The following is an 18,747-nucleotide window of genomic DNA, read 5'->3' as shown; positions in this document are numbered from 1 at the left end:
GCTCTCAGGGCTCCACTCTGGTGGCCCCGGTATAAATCTGGCGCTTACCCAGCATCTGCTCAGGCACTTGATTCTGCTCGAGCTCGGAGCTCTGTGTGTGCAGCACAACCCCCTCGCCAACTCCAGGCACCGCCAGCCAAATCTCGCCTCCTCTGAATGCAGGAGCTTCCCGCTGCACCGCCGGCCCTGCCGCTGCTCTTCTCGGCTCATTTGGTCCCCAGTTCAACAGGAGCCTAACGAATATCCCTACCCCCCACGCAGACAAAAATAGCATGAAATGAAGAGCGGGGCCAGGGGTGGGCATGACTCCAACCCCTGTGTTGACAAGTTAATAAGCTTTGGTTTGCTAAACAGGGCCTTAAAGTGTTGACACAAGCCTTTTTCAGTGCCTGGCTGCCTGGAGCACCAGGAGATGTAACCCAGGCAGAGGAAGTAATGAGGAAGTGCTAATTACCAAGGAAACACTAGGGCTTGTCAGAGGACATCATGTTTGCTAGCAGCCCCAGTGCGCCTCCAACCAGATCTTACTCCAGCTACTCAGCAGAGGAGCCGGGAGCTCAGTGGGCAGCTGGGTGAAGTTCAGGGGGTGACACAACACTCGGGGCTGCGCACTGGAGCCAGCGGGCTGAGATGGAGAGGTCCCAGCTCGTTAGGATGGCTCCGAATTAGTGCCAGGGTTGCTAGCTGCCCTTGTAATGAGCTGGTCCTCGCTCTGTCCATTCCTGGTAGATGATTTTCCCCCGTCGCTTGCCCATGGATGGCAGTCCGAGCAGAGAGGTGAAAGACAGACCAGACTAGGCCAGATGGCCGCAAGGCCCTAGGCTGGGTTGCCTGGTTTCCTCTGCTCTGTGATGCTTTTTGAGAGAGCCCCGCACGTATCCCTATGGGAGCAGCGAGCTTCAAAGCAGACGGCACTCACTCCCGCCACCACGCAAGGCTGAAATGGGCCATAAGAGAGCCAAGGGCGATTCCCCTTTGTTCCTACGGTGCTGTCCCCTGCTCCTCCATGCGTGCTCAGTTACTGTCTCTTAACGCTGTACCTAAGGGAGGCTCCGTAGGGGAGGGGATATGGAGCCCTGCCTCATCCCTCCCCTCTTCAGATGGGCACCCATGTGCCCACTGAAAGCACCTATCTGAGCACTGCAATGCAGAGCTGGTGTCCTCCCTTGGGCAGAAATCTGGGCACCTGCTGTGTAAGACCATCTGCAAACCAGGGAGGAGGGGGAGCGCAGTCTTGCCCTGCAATGGCATCTCGACTTCGCATGACGATGCCCATCCCCAGCTGCCAGCTTGTGTGATGAACTGGGACTGTTCTTAATGTTTGCTCTGAATACTGTGTTGGTGCCTCAGTGTCCCCTAGGCAGTTCTTAAGTATCTAGGTGGTGGGATAAGGGTGTGTGTTTTTTTTTATTTACTGCAGGCAAAGGGCCAGTGCACCTAAATGCCGGGCACTCTGTCTCCTAGCAACTGATGGCCTGGGCCCCTCCTCTGCAAAGGTGCCCACTGACTGGTGTTGGAGACAAAGAGATCAGGTGACCTCCTGGCCCGGAAAGGGGCTGAGCAGAGAGGAGGGCTGGAGGGGGTTGTTAGTCTGGAGCTTGCTGGGGACAAGGAGTGAAGGGCAGACCTAGGGGTCTGGCTCACTGCCCCCAGAATGGACCTGGCCGAGGGGTCTGGTTCGCTGTATCTACAAGCTCTGTTTTAGACTCTGTTTCCTGTCATTGAATAAACCTCTGTTTTGCTGGCTAAGAGTCACGTCTGACTGCAAAGTGGGGGTGCAGAACCCTATGGCTTCCCCAGGACCCCGCCTAGGTGGGCTCGCTGTGGAAGGCCCGGAGGGGCAGAGGATGCTGAATGCTCCAAGGAGAGAGCCAGGAGGTGAAGCCGTGTGAGCTTCTTGCCCTGAACAAGTCTGCTCTAAGGGAGAGGAGGCTCTCCAAAGTCCTGACTGGCTTAGTGGGGAGCAGTTCCAGAGCATCGCCCGGGGACTCCGTGACAGCTTGCACTGGGATCTGCCCTGCTCTGTGACCAGCCATTGCCGGATGTTTGATTTCACACACAGCAAATCTTTGCAGCGGCTCATGTTTATCCAAACCCTTCAGTTCCATGGGGAGCGAGCCAGGGTCTCGGGGAGCATGCCATGGTATGGAGCACCGCATCCCACAGGGTGGGCCCCAAGTTCTGGTGCATTCCCAGCTGGGGTTTGGGCTCCGTTCAATCTAGATAGCTCCTAGCCACGGAGTTCAGTCCAAATTCCTTCTCTGTTTGCATCCAGGGCACTGAGCAGTACATACATGGTAACACATTGGGCCAGCTGCTCATGCTGATCTACCCCACCGCTTAGTGTCTGTCTTACTAGCTGCAGGGACAGAGATCAGGCTGCATCCCATCAAAGCCCAGCAGCTCCTCCTCCAAACCGCAGAGCCCACGCTCCTAATCCGATGGCGCACTCACCCCTGACTGCCTTGCTGCTGTGTCAGTGGTGGGTGAAATTAAGGCAGGGGACACATTAAGGTGTTGAAACTCCCTGACTGAAAATGTCCCAGTTCAGGCTCCAATCCAGCTGTTACAATTCCCTAGCCTCTGTTGGGTTGTCATTGTACCCTCAGTGCCCTGTTAGCCTTCCTTAGCTTGCAGGTGTTAAGGGAGGCTGCAGGTCTCCAGCTGCGTTATTGCACCCATGGATTGGTGAGCTGTGAGAACAGAACAGCCAGACTGGGTCAGATCAAAGGTCCCTCCGGCCTAGTATCCTGTCTTCTGATCTGCCAATATGAGGTGCCTCAGAGGGAATGAACAGAACAGGGAATCCATCTCCTGTCACCCATTCCCAGCTTCAGGCAAACAGAGGCTAGGGACACCATCCCTGCCCAGCCTAGCTAGTAGCCATTGATGGATCTATCCTCCAGGAACTTATCTAGTTCTTTTTTGATCCCTGTTATAGTCTTGGACCTTCACAACATCCTCTGGCAAGGAATTCCACAGGTTGACTGTGTTATATAGAAAAAATACTTCCTTTTGTTTGTTTTAAACCTGCCTATTTCATTTGGTGACTCCTAGTTCTTGGGTTATGAGAAGGAGTGAATGACACATCCTGAGTTATTTTTTTCCTTCACACCAGTCATGATTTTATAGACCTTTATCATGTCCCCATTAGTTCTTTTCCAAGCTGAAAAGTCCCAGTCTTAATCTGTCCTCATATGGCAACTGTTCCACCCCTCTAATCATTTTTGTTGCCCTTTTCTGAACCTTTTCCAAGTTCAATCGATCTTGTATAGAAGCAATATGATATTTTCTGTCTTCTCTCTCCCTTTCCTAAGGATTCCCAGCATTCTGCTTGCTTTTTTGACTGCCACTGCACACTGAGTGGGTGTTTTCAGAGAACTATCCACAGTGACTCCAGGATCTCCTCCATGAGTGGTAACAGCTAATTTAAACCCCTCCATTTTGTAGCCATAGTTGGGATCCTGTTTTCCAATGTGCATTACTTTGCATTTATCAACATTGAATTTCATCTGCCATGTTGCCCATTCACCCAGGTTTGTGAGATCCTTTTGTAGCTCTTTGCAGTTTGCCTGGGACTTAACTATCTTGAGTAGTTTTGTATCATCTGCAAATTTTGCCGCCTCACTATTTACCCCATTTCCCCACATCATTTATGAATGTTAAATAGGGCTGGGCCTGGGAGGGGAGGGTGTTGGCTCCACTGCCGATGGCTAGATGGAGATGGACATGGAGCCAGAAGCGAGCGGCCAGGTGCATGAAAAGGCCTTGGCCAATTCACTCCCAGCTCTGATCCTGGCAGCAAGCCAGGGGAAATTGCCCACAGCACCACGGAGACAGAAAGGGAACATTTCCTTTAAGAAAGTTGGCAGTGATACTGCTGCCCAGTCAGGGCATTTGAGAAAGGGGGTGGGAAGCAGCCCCCAACATGAGCAGGGTTTGCTGGGTCGCCTCTCTGTCCTTTGCCAGCAACTCTGTCCCTGCACTTAGGGCAGGGATTGGGGGCAGGGGAATAAATTGTTTAAGCCATTTCTGTGCTCTCTGCATTGCAGGACCCTGCACAGCCCCCAGTGTCACTTAGAGCAGCCTCAGGGCTGTTCTAATGTAGGCTAGGTACAGTGGCCCAGCTGTGATGCTGTAGCTGCGCCACTCTAGTGCTTGTGTAGACACTCACTACAGAGCTAGGAGGGGCTCTCCCAGGCTGGAGTTAATTTCCCTCCCCCAGAGGTGGGAGCTAGGCTGCGGGAAGAATTCTTCCCTTGCCCTAGCGCTGTCTCCATGGAGACGCAGCTGGGTGGATCTAATTTCCTGGTGGTGTTCTGCTTCCCAAGCCCTGGGAGGCCAAGAACAACCCCAGTTAGCGCTGTGCTCTGGACACAGCCCTAGTCCTGGATGTAAGGCCACGGGACAGACTGTATGCCAACTGGGGAGGCCACCTGCTCAAGAGGGAAATGTGCAGGGGGCCCTGTTAGGTGCCAGGGCAGAGTCAAGGGGCCCCTGATTCTCCAGCACTCCAGTCTCCTTGTTCCTAAGCACTGGCTGATAAAGATACAGAAGGACGTGCACCCTCTAGTCACCAACGCCACCAGCTGGAGCTGTCTGGGCCAGGCTGGCACCTCTGGAGGCAGCAGGCCCCTTGTCTAACCACAGAGCAGAGCTCAGCACCAATGTGAGCCTCCCCATAGGCTTCCCAGCCCCATGGCCGGTACAGTCCCTAGCTCCCCTGCTCAGGCTGCCAAACGGGGCCAGTTGTGGCTGTGGCATTTTATGGGGACATCTGCCCCACTGGGGAGAGGGCTGAGACCCACTGAGGGGAGTCCAGGTCGGTCCCATCAGCTGACTGTGCTTGGTAGGTGCTGCCAGCTCCAGCCATGCCTCTGCCCGCTGTGGCTAGAGCAGGTGGCCATATCCAGTGGCAGAGCCAAACTTTGGGGGTGTTTGGACCCAGGGGGTCTAGCTCTGATCTCCAGCTCTGACCCCAACAGGAGCCGCATGGGACCTTGCCTGGAGGAGATGGGCCTGGATGTCCGAAGAACTGACCCGGGTCTTTGGCCTGAACTCTGCTTACCATGTTGAGAGCTGGGGCACATCAATATTTTCCATTTCCTCCCTCTCCCCTGCACTTCCCTAGCTCTGTGCAGGGGCCAAAGCACCGACCAGCCCACCCTGGCAGCGTCTGCGGCTTGGCCTCAAGCAGGATGCTGTGGGAAGCTCCTGAATGGTGCCTGCCCTCAGGAGGTCTCCAGAGCAGCTTGGCAGCTCCTCAGGGGCCTGTTTCTGGGTGTGTAGCTGAAGTGCTGATCCCCTCTGCATTTCCCCCTCACCTACTGTCTGCCCCAGAGCATGCCTGGATCCCACCTCTGCAGGGCTCAGCTCCAAGCTCCCCTCTGCTGTATAGACAAGCCCACCCCAAGGGGACCTGGTTCTTATCCAGGTGCAAAGCTCTCAGGAGGGTTCCCAGCTTAATTGCAGTAGCCCCTATGCGGATTGGGCGAGTGACCTGCACAGAGTTTAGCCCAGAGACGGGGAAGAGCTCAAGCCAGTGCACTCTGAGGTTGCAGTCCCTGTTGCACAGTCAGGCTAACATCTCTGCAGGATCAGCCCCTCAGCAAGTTTCCCCATACCCCCCCTCCATTTCTTTTTTCCTCCCCAGCACTTTAACTTTCCATCCGTGGCCCCTGTCTCCCCTCACCCCGGGGGGCCCTTGCAGGGCTGGTGGGTCCCTGTCCAACTACAGAGCCAGGCTGAGCACTTTGCTGGGAAATGCAGTTGCGGGTCATTGCCCAGGGAAGGCGCTGACCCCTCTCAAATGGCAGAGGAGCGAGCGGCTCCATCTTAGCAGTAATGGGCAGGTCGGCTCCGGGGGGGCTTGGCCCGGTTCGTTATCTAAAGAAACATAAGTGCATTTTGCGCCTTGAGATATAATTGCATTGTTGAATATTTCAGAGGCTTCTGGAATAGAAAGGGACGAGAGGCCTGGAACCATGTTGCTTTTGTTGGGCTGTTTCTTTTAAAGAAAGGGAAGGGATTTTACTTCAGAGCTGGAGGGAGAAGGTGTCTGCCTGCTGCAAGGCCAGCTCCAGCCTGGATAATGGCTCATCTTGGCAAGCCTCTGCCACCTAGTCCAAAGCTCCCGGAAGTGCCTGCTCCTGGTGGCTGCAGTGGGGCTTGGGCCAGGCACAGGATGATGCCATGCTGAATACCCATCCGAGGCTGCCTGCACAAACTCACTCTACAGCAGCTGCCATTTACTGCAGAGATGTCAATAGCTGGTCCCCATCATGGTAGTGTCTGAGCACATCACCATGGGAACAGAGGCTAAGTGACTTGCCCAAGGTCTCACAGGAAGTGGCAGAGCAAAAAATCGAACCCCTCTCCTATGTCGTAAACTGGTGTCCTTCCCTTGGAGCACATCATGCACTACATGGAGCTGGCATACAGAACCCATAGCCTGCGTGCGCACCCCCACAACACACTTCTGCTGCGGCTTATAGCTGTCACCTAAACGTACACGACAGGCCGAAACAGAAGAGCTGAGATTTGCATGGGCGCCTTGTGGGGACAGAGCTGCACCTCCCTGTATCAGCATAAAGCTGCTGCCCTGTTGCGTTCTCTGTCTTGGCTTAGACTCGAAGTGCTGTAGGAAATCCTGAGCATTTCCAAAGGGCCCCCTGGGGTTAGCGGACAGCACAAGGCTGTGCACCAAGTTATTCCCCACTGGTATCAGAGCTCCGAAACCAGCGAGGCCCGAGCTGTGTCTGGCCAGCTCCAGGCCCTTCCCTCCGCTCTGTGTTCTAGGGCTTTGTCCCATCCATCCCCCAATGGAAGGTCCCTGCGATGGCCCCACAGGTCCCACAAGTTGGGCTGGTGCTCTCTGCTTATAGTGAGGTCGGCTTAGCTGTGGCCGGCAGGGGTGTGCAAATTCCAAAACTCTCGCACCCTCTCTACGCTGCTCTCAACCCCAGGGTAGAGGCAGCTGGGCTGGGGGAAGAATGCCTGGCCCTGTGGCTACCGTCCTTGGAGAGGTGAAGTTTCTGCAGGGAGGGGGACCTCTCCCTCTATTCCTGTGCAGTAGGAAGCGTCTCTGCTCCGGCACAGCTGTGTAGACGTGGCTTTAGAGAGCCCCCGTCATGGAATTTCCCTTGACGCTGAAGTTTAGAGGAGGAGCCTAATTCCTAGTTTAGTTTAATTAGGGCAGAGGTTCCCCGCCCCGCAGCCCTAGTTACAAATTCCCTTGTATCTTGGAGCGCTAGGTGTGTGTACTGCAGTTGTGGCTGGGGCCCTAGCCAGCCAGAGGGGCCCCGCTGCAGAGTGGTTACAGTCTAAAGCTGAAGGAAGGATCGTCCTGAGCTCACCGAGGGGGAGCTGAGGCCCAGAGCCTCAGGAAATCTGTGACCAAGCTGGCCCCAGAGCCGAGGTTCACCTGAGATCTTTCCAGTGCCTTGATCACAAGCCCATCTTTCCCCCCATCCTCTGCTGGACATGTGGCCCCTGCAGACATGAGTGAATGCAGGATGGAGCCCTTGGGAACAGCTGCCCCTTACTGTCCCTGCAAGATGTGGTCAGATTTGGACAATGGATGTTCATCTCTGATGCTAGTCCCTGGCAGCTCCGCTGCAGCAGCCAGTTATTTCCCTTCCCCTCCAGTGTCCCGCCCCCTCTCCCCTGCTGACATTGCACACTGCTCATCTGGCCTCTGCAGGGCTCTCTGCAACTGGGGGCGGCTCAGAGCCCCAGGCATTTTGGGACCCCCTCCCCAAATGCACAGACTTGCCTCTGGCTTGCAGGAGTGGCTGTCTGGCTCTTCCCCCCTGTACAGAGCAGAGCTTGAGCTCTCAGAAGACACGAACCCACCCCCAGCTCCCTTCTCCTGCATTCAAAACTCATCCCCTTTGCATTAAAGTTTCTTTGCCGAAGAGCAATTAGATTAGCATCTAGACTGAAAAAAGGAGCCAATTTGCAGTCAGGTGGTGCAGCCGCGTTGGCTTTCAGCTCCGTAATGGGGCTGCGATGAATAAGCTGGCACTGAAGGAGAATAATGGGGAGAGAGGATGCTGAGGCCAGAGCTGATGAGAGGGGAAGGCGGGTGGAACAGGGAGACTCAGGAGACAGGCTCAAGGAGCTGTGGGGGTGGCTGGAACTGGGCCCTCCCCCAGATGATGTTGGAGGGAGTAGAGGCTTGGGTGGGGGCGGGGTTCCTGGTGATGAGGGGGAGCTTGGGGTCCTGAGTTAGTGACGGGAAGGGTGCGGGTGATTGATCTCTTGATGACATGGTTGGGGGGTGAGGGGGGGACACAGCCCATTAGAGAACCTGGCCTGTCACTCCAGAGTATGATGGGTGGATTCCCAATGGGTTCTGGCTCTTGTCCTTGGAAATCTTTGGAGAATCCTGTTGGATTTGCGGCATGGGAAATCCCTGCACTGGGTTGGGGTTTGGCTCTAGGGGCGCCTGGAGTTCAGACAGGTGGCAGGATCCATATCAGTGCTGCATTATCCTTCTGCAGCCTGGGGTAATGATCCGGTAGCGCACTGACTTCCTGCGGGTGGAAAGGGCACAGCTCTGCTGCCTTCAACAGAGCAGCACAGAGTGACCCCAGCAGGGAGTCTGGCCCCGTCCCTGTCACAGCTGCATTTAAGTGAACACTGGCAGTGGACTCAGCCCTCTCTGCCCGGCTCCTTGTCACTTCCCAGGCTGTGGCGAAGGGTCCCAGGGCCAAGGCTGTGCAAATGGCAAGGAGACACTCGCTGATTATTTCCACCTTCTCACAGGAGCTAAACATTGCAAATCACATGGTAATTAATCTATGAGCAAATTAGTGACATCAGATGCAGTTTCTTTATAATCTGCAGACACATGCAGGAGTATGGTGCACGGCTTGGCAGCCCCTGGGGTATCTCTAGCTGCTGGCTGGGACACAGGCCGGCGATTCTTTCCTTTCCTCCCAGGGAATCACAGGTCGTTTGAGGGGTGGGCTGCCAATGCCCCCTGCTCTTGGAGACCTGAGACCCACCCATGGAAATGTTCAGCCATAGGGATCAGAAATTGAGACGCAAGCGAGGTAAGGAAGAGGGGAGCTTTGGAATGGGGCTGTTTCAGATGGCAGGAGCTGCAGGGAAGAAGGTGCTCTCGCCACCAGGGGTCAGACACACAAGCTGGTCTGTGTGGTTGGCCAGAGCGAGTCCGGGGAGAGTTGTTAAAACCATGGAACGCTTTGAAGGGGTGTCGCCAGCTGAGACCAGAGTTTGCACTAGCGAGGAGACACCTGAGGAAAGTAGGCCATGCCAGCGCCAGCTGGAGGTGTGAAGTCATTTTGTCTGAGCCAGCCTGGCAGGCGCATGAGGTCTGGGCCCAGTGGCTGCTGCAGAAACAGAACCTCCCACTTTCAGGGGCTGGGGATGGAGAAGCCTGGCTGGGGGGCAGAAATGGGCCAGGGGAAGCCAGGCCTTGCCACCACCTGGCACTGAGGGAGCTCTGCCCCCTCCAATTCTGCCTCGATGCAGGAGCTGGCTGCAGCCTCCCTTCCCCGATCCCCAGATGGCTCTGGCATCCTCCTCCTGTGCTGCCAGCATCCTAGCCATAGCTGTGGGATTCACATCCCTGTGGCTCCATGCTCCACCCACCATCAATGTCCCATCCTGGAGCTGGGAAGAGTGATTGGCTGCTCAGGGAGGGGCCGTGGGGGTCGAATGAGAAGCAGGCAGGTCTCTCATGCAAGGAGATTGTCAGCTGGCTAAGACACAGAGCTGCAGGGGGAGTTTTTAGGGGGCTGGGGAACATGGCCTGCCCCTTCTCCCCAGGAGCCTCCCCTGCGGGGTGTGTGAGAACTTCCTGGGCTGGGATAAAGGGAGTGGAGTGAGGTCAAATTGTCAGAGCAGGGGCCTGGGAGTCAGGACTCAGGGGCCCTATTTCTTGGGCACTGTATGACCTGTGGTGGAAACCTCTCACTGTCCGTGCCTCAGTTTCCCCTCTTTGGTGACAGGGATTAGTGCCTCTCTCTCACAGCGGGGCCCGGGAGGGCTTGTGCTGACCCTGTATGAGAGGCACGCTAGGTTGCAGAGGGTGGTCCGACACCCACTCCCCCCTCTGTCCCTGGCTGGCGAGGCTCTATGTGCAGGGCGGACAGGGACATGACAGACATGGGGATTATGTACACGCTTGGTGTGTGGCACAAGGAGAGTGTGACAGACACATGCGCCAGGGCCCCTCCGTCTTCCACAGGCTCATTACCCTCCTATTACAGCTTCTTCACATACCTCATTGGGCTGGCAGCCTGCCTGCTTCCCGAACACAATTGCTTCGCGTGCAAGTTGGCATAGGGCCCCTGCTCCCCTGGCCTGCCCCCTCGCCCTCCTGCTGGCCAGAGCAGGGCCCCCTGCTGCCCCTTCACCCCCTACTGCTGATCTGTGTAACCAGGCTTCCACTTTGAGCCCCTGTGGGTAGACGGGAGGCTTGAGTTCTCTGGCTGTGGCAGATGCTCAGCACAGCCCAGCACCTAGCCCTTAGCGCAAGCAACTCCCTTTCACATGCAAAGACCCTAAACCCCCTGGGGGTCCCAGTCCAGTGGGAGTTGGGCATCTCCCTCCTGGATGCTCCTTTGCCAGATCCCAACCTCTGCCCTCACTTAACCGAGTGTAAACCTGGAGCCCCTTCACAAAATAATGGGGTAGCTCTGGATTTACACCCTGAGATCCAGCCCTGGCCTTGTGGGAGAAAGATGCCTCCTAACCCCTTGCTGACATGCAGCCACCTCTGGGGTGGAGCTGGGAAGTCCGTGCAGCGCTCTGGGAAGGGGTGGAGGCTGTGGTGTGGGGAGGCGGAAGGCAATGACCTGAGCTGGAGTTAGGCCAGGGCACGGGAGCTGTTTCCCTGTGCTTTATGCAAAGGGCCCCAGGATATTTAATGATCACGCTGAGGCCAGGGCCCCACGCACAACAGTTTTTTGAAGCAGGGACATCTCTCCTCTGTAAGGCCTTGCAGAGTGAATGAAAAAACCCAGACGCTGCCACCCCTCCCCTGGATTTATGCTGCAGAGAAAGTCCCTGGAAACAGGCAATGAGCGAGCTGATGACAGCAGTGAGAAACGCTTGCTGTGCAAGCCCCTGCCAGGGGAAACCCATCGAAAATGGTATTGCTGAGGCTGGTGTCCTGCTGCGGTGCTCAGGGGCAGCTGTGCGGTATTGGGGAGATCGGGGTGACCTTGATCAGCAGAGCGTATCGAAGAGCTGAACATCTATTACGGTTGCAAGCTCCGTATTCTCCCCGGCACATCCTGCCTAGCTGGTGCCCCGTCTCCCCCGCGCAAGGGGTCAGTGGATGTAACTGAGAAACATTTTCAGACCAGGGTGGGGGTTTCTCTCCTGGCCCCCGGTCTGGCAGGGAGCTAGAGAATCCGGTAATTAAGGTTTAACAGGTTAAAGAATTGATCAGCGCACTGGACCTGCAGACGCTGGAGAGGGTTGGTTTCCTCCATGGGCCAAGGTTTTAGAGTCAGTGCTCGGGGGGTCCAGGCCGTGGCTTGTATCTGCTCAAAATGGGGACAAACAATGAGGAATCCTTGTGGCACCTTAGACTCTTAGTCTGACCTGGTCACTGTCCCTGTAGCGTCCCAGCACCCATCCCCACCGGCTGTTTGGAGGGTTCACAGGACACTCACCAGGTGGGAGGTGAGCGTCTAAGGCCTGTTTCTTCCTAATGGCTCATTAACCTGAATGGACCCTTCCAGGCCAGCCATCTACACTGAGAGCATTTTGTCTGTGAAATAGATACATAGCCGATATTCCTAACCTCAGATACAAACCTGCTGCATGCACACAAATAGGATACAGACGCCCCCCGACTGACGCAATAACTCCATTCTGGAAAGCCTTGCGTAACTCGAATGTTGCGCAAGTTGGAAACGTAAACCTGTACGTTATTCAAAAATGTCCGCAGCTCGAAAAGCCTATTTCTGACATATGGAACTTTTTCCGTAAGTGTGAATTTGTGTAAGTTGGGTCTTGCGTAACCCGGGGAGCATCTGTAATCATATTCAGCAAATCCATAACCATTCAATGATGTGCCTTATTGTGTATAAAATACATCATAATTATGATATAATTATATCATATTGTCACGGAGTCACCAGGCAATGCTCTGGAACTGCTCCCCACCAAGCCAGTCAGGACTTTGGGGAGCCTCCTCTCCCTTGGAGCAGACTTGTTCAGGGCAAGAAGCTCACACGTCTTCACCTCCTGGGTCTCTCCTTGGAGCATTCAGCATCCTCTGCCCCTCCGTGGGCTTCCCACAGCGAGCCCACCCAGGCGGGGTCCTGGGGAAGCCACAGGGTCCTGCACCCCCACTTTGCAGTCAGACGTGACTCCTAGTTAGCCAGTAAAACAGAGGTTTATTCGATGACAGGAACAGGGTCTAAAACAGAGTTTGTAGGTACCGCGAACCGGCCCCCTCGGCCGGGTCCATTCTGGGGGGCAGTGAGCCGGACTCCCACGTCTGCCCTTCACCCCTCGTCCCCAGGCAGCTCCAGACTAACTTCCCTCCAGCCCCTCCTCTCTGCTCAGCCCCTTTCCCGGGCCAGGAAGTTACCTGATCTCTTTGTCTCCAACACCTTCAGTTGGCACCTTTGCAGAGAAGGGGCCCAGACCATCAGTTGTTAGGAGACAAAGGGTCAGGCATTTAGGTGCACTGGCCCTTTGCTCTGCCAGATACTTAAGAACTGCCATGGGGACACTGAAGCACCAACACAGTATTCAGAGAAAACATTAAGAATATTCCCAGTTCGTCACACATATCACTATGAAGAATATGGGGTGCGGTATCTGTGTGTTAATGGTTAATCAATGTTATTGATTGTCAGAGAGTCCAACAGCTCAACAGGCTGCTTATAAGGACGGTTTCTACCACCTTCCAGTGGGGTGTTCCTACCGGTCTCGAACGCATGTCACTCATGCTTGTAACATGCCTCTGAGTCGTGGATTCACCTTGTGTCAGCCACTGATCAGTGCAACCTGCACGGGAGGTGTGACCCAGAAAAGGTGCCGAGTGATCTGGGATCTGTCTCTTTGTAAAAACAAACCAACCTTTCCCCCCGGTTTTAATTTTGGCTCCAGCTGGGTGGTAAAGCCTGGCAGAGAAGCATCTTTCAAAGCTCACTGGTCAGGCAGTTCTTGTAAAGCTTAGCCAGAGGTTTGAGTAATAGCTGGCACCACTGCAGATGCTAGGTTGCAGTTGCAGAGATTTTCAGGCTGATGGCCAGCTATGGCCGGGGAGGGGATTCACGCACCCTGTGGCTTTGGCCCCAGGCCAGGAATTATGTGCCTTCCTTTGAAGCATCTGCCATTGGTTGCCGTTGGAGAGAGGCTGCTGGATATGCTACAGTACTGACCTCCTCCAGCATCCTGCTCTGTGCTCCCCAGAGCACCCCATCAGCTGGTGTCCAGTGCTCTCTGTATCAGTGGGCATGGACCCAGCTTCCTTCTCCCATGTCCGCACTGCCTGAGCTTTGAACACCCTCGGCCCTTTGCTGTGCATGCAGCCCTACATCCCAGAGGATGCCAGCTGGGTTCGTCTCTAGCCAGCCCTTCCTGAGCTAAGCAGCGCTGGCTCTTCTTGGCCCTTGGATGGGAGACCTTTGGTGGAAATCTTGATTTTTTTTTTTTGATCCATTTGGAGACTTGGCCCTGGATTGGAGAGGAGGTTCTCAAATGCCCCATCCCAGGCACAGGGCTGTCTGGTTCGAAGGGGTCGGCTTGGGGCCCCCTTCAGTTAGGCTGTTGTAACAGGCAGGAGCAGGGGGAAGCAGAGTTTCTATCAGCTCCACTTCATTTCCTTTCATTGCACATAGGCTGCTGGTGCCCGTGTCCTCCCCAGCAGGGGGAGGGTCTCCGTTCTCAGCCCCTGGCTCTGGAGACACTCACCGAGGGCCCACCTGGGGGTGAGGAGCAAGGCAGCCCCAGGCGGCCTGGTGATGGGGTCTATAACCCACGCTAGCCCCCCGAGGGTTAATGAGCTGCTCTGGGCTCAAGCAGGGGAGTCAGGTCTGGAGGGAAGGTGTAAAAGGGAGAGCCCCAGCTCAGCTGGTGGCAGCCTGGGAGAAGAGCAAACCTCAGTCCTCGGCAGATGAAGGCCACAGTTGCCTGGGCGATCGCTGCCTGCCGAGGCCCCTCTGGGAGAAGAGGGGGCCCAGCACCAAGCCGTTGCTTTGGGGCTATTACCAGAGGTGTGTCTGTGAGCACCACGCTGGGCTGCAGCTCACCAGTGACTCTCTGAAGGAAGACAACCCTGCCCCGATCAGAGGTCGATTGCCTGGGTTTGGTTCTGCTTTTGATGGCTAGTGGCCCTGAAAGGGGTGGATGCACTGGGGAGACCCCTATGATTCTTGTGTCTGTGGGGCTGTCATAAACAGATAGCTAAGGGTTAATGTTTCTTTTACCTGTAAAGGGTTAACAAAGGGAACCAAACACCTGACCAGAGGACCAATCAGGAAACCGGATTTTTCAAAGCTTAAGAGAGGGAATTTTGTGGGGTTCTGGGTCTTGGGTCCGTTCTGTTCTGTGCTCTCTCAGCTATGAGAGGGTCTTTTTCCAGTCCTTCTAATCTTCTGTTTCCCAGTTGTAAGTACAAGGTAGCAAAAGTTGAAGTCTTTAAATTGTTTTGCTGTATTTGCATCCGTGTATCTGGCTGGTGAAGTCTTTATGTGTATTTGGCTATAAGTACTTTGATATTGTATCTCTTTTTGAATAAGGCTGTTTGTTCATATTTTCTTTTAAGCAATAGCCCTGTATTGTCACTTTAATACAGAGATTAATTTTTTGTCTTTTCTTTCTTTTTATATAAAGCTTTCTTTTTTAAAACTTGTTGACTTTTTCTTTTTCTAGTTATGGCAAGGGGATAGGAATCTCTGTGCCAGGATTACTGTCTCTCTCAGGGAAAGACTGGGAGGGGGAAAAGAAGGAGGGGGAAGGTAAATTGTCCTCTCGGTTTTGTGTTCAAGGGATTGAAGCAGGGAAATCTCCTAGTATACCCAGGGTGGGAAAATCTGGGAGGAAGTAAAGAGCAGGAAGGGAAAATGGTTTATTTCTTCCTTGTTTTAAGAATCCAAGGGATTTGGGTTCTTGGGAGTCCAGGGGAGGTTTGGGGGGGACCAGAGTGTACCAGGCACTGGAATTCCTGGTTGGTGGCAGGCTATCAGATCTAAGCTGGTAATTAAGCTTAGAGGAGTTTATGCTAGCTTCTCAGGTTATGAACACTAAGGTTCAAATCTGAGTAGGAAGCTATGACAGGGGCACAGGAGGAAATAGATCTGCTGGAAGGCAAGGGGGTGAGTCTCCAAGGAGATACTAGCTCACCCCTCGGCTGAGCAGGGTCCCTGCTGGGAGAGGACCCTAGGGATTCCAGGAGAGCCCAGCCAAAGCCCAGGTGGGGCCTGTATCCAGGGGCGATGGAAAGCTGCCATACAGGGCAGTGCTTTAAAGCTAAGTCTGTGCAGAGCCAGGACTGGGGACTTGTTTCATGGACACGGTGCAAGCAGCACGGCCTCCTTGGCGGGGGTGGCTGAAGATTTTAAGTGGTTCCAAGTAGTAACAAACAGAACAAAGTGAATTATCAAGCAAAATAAAATAAAACATGCAAATCTGTGCCTAATCCAGTAAGAAACCTGAATACAGATGAAATCCCACCCTCAGAGGTGTTTCAATAAGCTTCTATCACAGACTGAACGCCTTCCTAGTCTGGGCACAATCCTTTCCCCTGGTACAGCCCTTGTTCCAGCTCAGGTGGTAGTAGGATTTTTCTTAATGATTGCAGCCTCTTTCATTCTGTTCCACCCCCTTATATAGTTTTGGCACAAGGCAGGAGTCATTTGTCTCTCTGGGTCCCCCCTGCCCGCCCTTCTAAATGGAAAAGCATCAGGTTAAAGATGGATTCCAGTTCAGGTGACATGATCACGTGTCACTGTAAGACTTCATTACCCACTTGACAGCACACACATCTACAGGAAGACTTGCCAGTAAAACAGAGCCATCGACAGTCAATTGTCCTGGTTAATGGGAGCCATCAAGATTCCAAACCACCATTAATGGCCCACACTTTGCATAATTACAATAGGCCCTCAGAGTTATATTTCATATTTCTAGCTTTAGATACAAGAACGATACATTTATACAAATAGAATGACCACACTCAGTAGATTATAAGCTTTGTAATGATACCTTACAAGAGATGTTTTGCATGAAGCATATTCCAGTTACATTATATTCACACCCATTAGCATATTTTCATAAAATCATATAGAGCCACCTGCCAGGAATGCTGGGGCTGATGGGTGGCAAGACAGCTACACTTTTCCTTACAGGTTATGGGTGTCTGCATTTTTGGGCACCCAACTGGAGATGCCTTAAAAGCGGCCTGCATCTCCGAGGCTGGGTGTGCAGCCATCACCAGTAGCCAGGTCCCTTTAATCAGACCCCTAGAATCAGAAAGGACTCGAGTCCAGCTGGGCAGTTGGCCATCAGAATTCAGGAAGGCCTGGCAAGTCATGGTGGTGATTTCCTGGATCAGCGCCATGGAGCAACCTGTCTCTCTCCAATGTGTGTTTAGAATTTCCCAGGGCTCTCCCTATGGAAAGAAGAAACTCAGAAAGAAAAGGAAAAAGCAGCAACGCTTCTTTTTTATCTCTCTGGCCCCTAAACTAGTCAAGGTGCATAAATATGTTTAATAAACGAGCACTTAGGAAATTTTCCATTAAGCTCTTTCTGTTATGATTAATTCTGGGTCAGTAAAGTACCATTCACAGCTCCCAGGGACTGATTGGTCCTGACATAGTGGGGTTTTTTTGGTTGGAGTTTGATTTATAAATAAGACTTGGAGGTAGAGCCTGGGGGATTGGGAAGCAGTTTGTGCAGAGCAGAAGAAGCCATTTACTAATGGAACAGAAAGCTTCCTAGCTCTGAGGGATGGCACGCTGGGGGGCTGTTTGAAATCCCAGGGCCCTGCCGTGTTGGGTTGTGTTAGCAGCACCTCTGCCCTTGCATGGCCCAGCGAGCCAGGACTCTGTTAGGGCTGGGAGCTGACCCCAGCCTTCCCCCGAAATTCTGATTGACCCTTTTGAGGTACGCGAGTCTGAGTGGACAGCTTGGTGTGTCCAAAGGAAATACTTTTTGTGCACAATGCCGAATGAGCCTGTGGGAGTCAGCCTCCGTGATACATTGTAGCAATCAGAGCTTTGCAGGGTTCAAAACAAATAGACATTTCTATGGATAATCAGAATCTAGACAGTAAATGTTGAATGGGGGCGGGGGAGAGAATAACCAAGTGTTTGGGAAGAGATTGAAACCCTCCTGCTTCAGGGTTTGAGCCACTTCCAGCAAATAAGGGATCAGGAGCAAATGTAGCTCCCAAATGTAGCCAACAATTTTCTGGGATTCGGTGGTCTCCAGACTTTCTGTGGAGGGGACTGGCTGTGGATGGCAAGTCAATGGAACTGGACATTTTCAGGGGAAGATGGGGATCTGTGTCCTCGGCAGCAGGATTCAGCCCTGCCCTGGGAGTAGCGGCTGTGCTGCAAGGCGTGTCTTCTTGAATGAGCCGCGGTGTTCCCGTGTGTCTGGGAGCTCATTTGTGTTGTGCAAATGAGCCCATTACAGGAAAGGAGCATGTGTGATTTAACGTTGTGGGCCATTTATAACCAGGGAGCCAGGTGGCACACAGCCCCGTCTTCATTACCCAGGTTTCAATGGGTTGTTTAAATAAATACATGTTAATGAAGACAGATGCAGCCTGGGTGCCGACATGATGCAGAATCCTCTCTGCGGTACGTGTGGGGATGGGATCTGAGCTGAGCCTTTCCAGTCCAAGCCAGGGAAGGGGAACCCCTCTGCACTCACCTCGGAAAGGCATTTCTCTGCTGTACATGGTTTAATTAAGCTGGTTGTGCGTGGTTCAGCAGCTGCTGCTGTAGTGTGTCTGAGCAGCTTGTTATCTTCACTGCCTGGAAAGGCCTGATCCAGCCTTTCCCAGAGCAGAAGCCTTGAGCCCCCATGTGGCTGGCTGGCTGCCGAGGCTTTGTAATTTGCTAGCTGGGTTGGAGATGCTGGGCCATTGCTGCTAGAGAGCAGGGTGGCTCTGACTGGTACATGGGGGTAGCACTGGGGAAATGCACCCACCTTTGAGTCTCTGTGAGCAGGGGCAGCTCTAGCTATTTCGCCGTCCCAAGCACGGCAGCACGCTGCGAGTGGCGCTCTGTCGGTAGCCGGTTCCGCGGCTCCAGTGGACTTCCCGCAGGCGTGCCTGCGGATGCTCCACCAAAGCCGTAGGACCCACAGATTCTCCGCAGGCACGCCTGCGGGAGGTCCACCGGAGCCGCCTGCCGCCCTTTCGGTGACCAGCAGACCGCCCCCTGCGGCATGCCGCCCCAAGCACGAGCTTGGCGTGCTGGGGCCTGGAGCCGCCCTGCCTGTGAGGGATGGAAGCTTGCTCGGGCAGGCGGGGTTGGGTGCTTACCCAGGCCTCAGCCTGAGAAGCTGGGATGTATGCCTCTTCAGAAACGGGCTGGCCTGACATTGGCCAATCCTGTTCCTGATCCAGCTCAGAGCATCATGGGGACATCCCCACCTGCGTTGCCAGTCCTGCTCTGCGCCTTCTGAGCAGCAGCCACAGAAGCGAAGATGGGGAAGTGATTTGGGTTGGCAGATTTATACCTGCCCATAACGTGGCATAAATACCTCCAGCCTGGGCATCTGTGGCATTGGCCATGG

This window comes from Chelonoidis abingdonii, chromosome 25 (genome assembly GCF_003597395.2).
Source record: "Chelonoidis abingdonii isolate Lonesome George chromosome 25, CheloAbing_2.0, whole genome shotgun sequence".
NCBI lineage: Eukaryota > Metazoa > Chordata > Testudines > Testudinidae > Chelonoidis > Chelonoidis abingdonii.
This window is presented reverse-complemented; position numbering follows the sequence as displayed.